Below are 4115 nucleotides of genomic sequence, written 5' to 3'. Positions count from 1 at the left end.
GCCCTTTGCACCTGCCAGACACTGTGCTAGATTTGTTCTTGATTGGGAACTTTTTTTCCTTCATTTTAATCCAAATGCTTAGGTTTTTTGTTTTGTTTTTAAGGTGAAAAACCACTTCTCATAAGAGCTTTCCTTTCTCTCTCTCTCTCTTTCTTTCTTTGAACATTCTCCAGAATTGGCAGACACCAAATCATTCAATGCTAGATTTCCTTGACCTTGATTTTTGTCAGTCAGTCTGGGTTCTTTGATGACCCAGTCTCAATGGCTTTCGGGCTGCCTCTTAGTTTTTCTGACTGTTTCCTTGGATGTGCAGAAACTTTTAATCTTGATGAAGTCCCATAAATTCATTTTATCTTTTGTTTCTCTTGCCTTTGGGGATGTGTCATGAAAAAGGTTGCTTTGGCTGATGTCGTAGAGGTTGCTGCCTATGTTCTCCTCTAGAATTTTGATGGATTCCTGTCTCACATCGAGGTCTTTCATCCATTTGGAGTTTATTTTTGCCACCACATACTTTTATTAATAAGAGCATACTTTTCCCTCCTTAATATCAATTATTTTAAATTAATTTTATACAATCAAAATAATATAAGCGATAGTTATTTCTAAATAATAGGCTTATACTTCTCTCTTATCTGTTAAGCTCCTATTAGGGGAAATGAAGATTTGGCTCTCTTACACTGCCATTTTTTCTGTGCCCCCTCATCCTCTCGGTAGAGTTACAATATGCCTTTTGGTTTAAAAATATGCAGTATTTGTGTTCCTATAGTTAGACAAAAACTATTCACAGCTGAACATTGTCGGGTAGCACAATTAGATTTTCTTTCTTTTTTAAAAAGTAATAGTCTGGGGGTGCCTGTGTCACTTACTTGGGTAAGCATCTACCTTCAGCTCAGGTCATGATCTCGGGGTCCTGGGATCGAGTCCTACATTGGGCTCCCCGCTCAGTGGGGAGTCTGCTTCTCCCTCTCCCTCTGTTCCTCCCCCTAGTTCAATGCTCATGCTATCTTGCTCTCTCTCTCAAATAAATAAATCCTTAAAAAAATAACAGTCTCATTTTTTCATTAAAAAAAATTTCTTTGTGCCTATTTACAATTCTTTCCACCTTTCGATAACCTTTCATTGTAATTTTCCATTAACTCAATCCTACCAGAGGCTCCATCAGATCCAAGTTTTATCTTTCTCAAAGTCACTCCTCAGATAGACTTCTGTTCCTCTTCCATCTGGGCTGTTTGCTCTCCAGGCCCAGAGAGTAGATGCAGGACACAGCTGTTATCCCAGCTTCCCCTTCTGCTGTTAATTCTGAACGCCCTTAGCCTGTCTCTGAGGTTTCATTCTCTGTTTCCTAGAATTTGGTTTCACTTTTGATTATGTTCCTCTTGTTGTTATTGTTTTCTCTTCCAGGATTTATTTGCTTGTTTTCATGGTGTCCTTTTTCTAGTTCATGTCTCAGGCTAAAAAGATGGTAGCATGGCAGAGCGGATGATGATGGCAGCCCTTGGGTCTTGAGTCACGTTCTCCAGATGGACTGGTCGCCCTCCACGCCTGCGTCGCAGCTATCATTTGGCATTCTCCCTGCACCAGCATCCTAGAGAAGCCCTTTGCATCACTCCTGTATGTCCCCTTCTTCTTGCCTTCTTGGTTACTCACTGTAGTGGAAGTAATCCTTCAGGAGTTTCTGGAGAAAGAGTTCATGGGAGATTATTGCTTAAGATGTTAACAATGTCATTATTCTACCAGTACATTTAATTGGTATTTTGGCTAAGTGGGATTTTAAGTGTGACATAATCTTCTTTTTTTAACTTTGAGAGCAGGGCTCCAATATCTTCATGCTTCCAGCTCTGCTCTGAGAAAGTTGAAGCCGTTTGGATTTCTGTTTGATGTCGTTGCTTCCCCCTTTTTCTGAAAGCTCATTTGTCCTCTGTACTCTAAAATGATAGAATATTTGCCTTGGTGTGGGTGTATTTTCATCCTTAATTCTGGGCCATCAGTGATCCCCTTTCATTATGAAAATGAAAGGTTCTTCAGTTCTAGAGACTGACTATAATTTTTTATTGATAATCTCTATTCCAAATCCTCAATTGTCCCCTCCAGAGTGCCCATGATTCAAATGTCTTGAAAGTGATTCCTTGTTTTTATTTTTTTTATTTTATATTTCTCCCTAATTCTCTTATTGCTTTACTTTCTGAGAAATATCTCCAACTTATTTTCCAAATCATCCAGTTAGTTTTTCAATTTTGCAATATATTTTCAATTCCCTAATTTCAATTCCCATATATCTTTACATGTGCATGAATATATTTATACATACAGTTTCTAAATTGTGATACACACAACCTGTGTGTATGTGTGTGTGCGTGTGTGTGTAGTTTCTAATTCCTCCAATTTGCTTTCTGTCCCCCCCTTTTTTCTATTTTTTGGTCTCCTCTGTTGGGGGCTTTCTTCAGTTGTCGCAGGTATCAGTGAATTGTGGTCTGCACACACTTAATAGCAAAGAACTAAAAAACCTGATCGGGATCTCTGGGGATGTACATAATTTAAGCTTCACTTTAGGATGATCCAGGTGGGGCTCTTGGGAACGGAGCCTGGATGTTGGTGTGGTAGACTGCTACATCGGTGGCCTCCAGTGAACGATGCCTCCTGGAATTCATGAATGTCCACAGTGACTCAGAGCTGGGCTTATGACTGATTTCATCAACAGAATATGGCAGAAGTGAGACTGTGCCAGTTCTCAGCCCTTTCTGGGCTTCCCTTTTAAACTGCTCCCTCTTGAAACACTAGTTGGTTCTTCTGATGTCAGCCACGCTGGTCTTTATGTTCCACATATAAGTGAAACCATATGATAATTGTCTTTCTCTGCTTGACTTATTTCACTTTGCATAATCCCCGCCAGTTCCACCCATGTTGATATGAATGGTGGGTATTCACCCTTTCTGAAGGAAGGGAAAATGAAGGGGGGAAATCAGAGGGGGAGATGAACCATGAGAGACTATGGACTCTGGAAAACAAACTGAGGGTTTCAGAGGGGAGGGGGATGGGGTAGCCCAGTGATGGGTATTAAGGAGGGCATGTACTGCAATGAGCACTGGGTGTTATACTCAAACAATGAAGCACGGAACATTAGATCAAAAACTAATGAAGTACTGCGTGATAACTAACATAACATGAAGAAGAAGGAGAAGGAGAAGAAGAAAAGAAGGAGAAGGAGAAGGAGAAGGAGAAGGAGAAGGAGAAGAAGAAGGAGAAGAAGAAGGAGAAGAAGAAGGAGAAGGAGAAGAAGAAGAAGAAGGAGAAGAAGAAGAAGAAGAAGGAGAAGGAGAAGAAGAAGAAGAAGGAGAAGAAGAAGGAGAAGAAGAAGGAGAAGAAGAAGGAGAAGAAGAAGGAGAAGAAGAAGGAGAAGAAGAAGGAGAAGAAGAAGGAGAAGGAGAAGGAGAAGAAGAAGGAGAAGAAGAAGGAGAAGAAGAAGGAGAAGAAGAAGGAGAAGGGAGGAGAAGGGAGGAGGAGGAGGAGGAGGAGGAGGAGGAGGAGGAGAAGGAGGAGAAGGAGGAGAAGGAGGAGAAGGAAGAAGAAGAAGAAGAAGAAGAAGAAGGGGAGAAGGAGGAGGAGGAGGAGGAGGAGGAGGAAGAAGAAGAAGAAGAAGAGGAGGAAGAAACAACAACAACAACAACAACCACCACCCTACTTGGAAACTCCATGATGGCAGCCCAGGCAGCCACATGGAGAGACCCACAGGGAGGGAAATGAACAGCTCCCAGTTGAGACTTCATATGATTCTATCCATTCTCATACTCCAGCCAATGGCGGAAGTTGAAGAACTGCTCACTCAGTCCACAGAATTTTGAGAAATAATATGCTGTTACTTTAAGCCACCAAGTTTTTCAGAGGTTTGTTCTGTAGCACTAGATAATTTAAACAGTCAGCATCATTAGCTCTTTTTAAATTTGCGCTTGTCCGATTTCCGGGAAGGAGTCTTTCAAGCTCCTATCTGGATGTCAACACCTGTCAGCCTGCATTCTGAGACCTAACGGGAGAAAGTGCCAGAGGGTCTCAGCATTCCGTATGCACGTGGTCAGTTACCCTGGTCCTGTACTTCCGGTGGTACCCATGTTCTTGACTCT

General features: G+C 41.6%; 1 long non-coding RNA gene across 1 annotated transcript in view; it reads left to right on the top strand.

The window, feature by feature from the left end:
- The first annotated feature begins 1408 nt into the window (after positions 1 to 1408).
- The window catches only part of LOC121104934, a 6182-nt gene continuing 3475 nt past the window's right edge, over positions 1409 to 4115 (top strand). The window contains exon 1 of the long non-coding RNA XR_005837279.1: positions 1409 to 1611. This is a non-coding gene — a long non-coding RNA (uncharacterized LOC121104934). The remainder of the gene's footprint in view (positions 1612 to 4115) is intronic.

Source organism: Ursus maritimus, unplaced genomic scaffold, assembly GCF_017311325.1.
Source record: "Ursus maritimus isolate PB19 unplaced genomic scaffold, ASM1731132v1 scaffold_24, whole genome shotgun sequence".
Lineage (NCBI taxonomy): Eukaryota > Metazoa > Chordata > Mammalia > Carnivora > Ursidae > Ursus > Ursus maritimus.
Note: the sequence above shows the minus strand (reverse complement) of the source record. Positions and strands in the feature narration are given on the sequence as shown.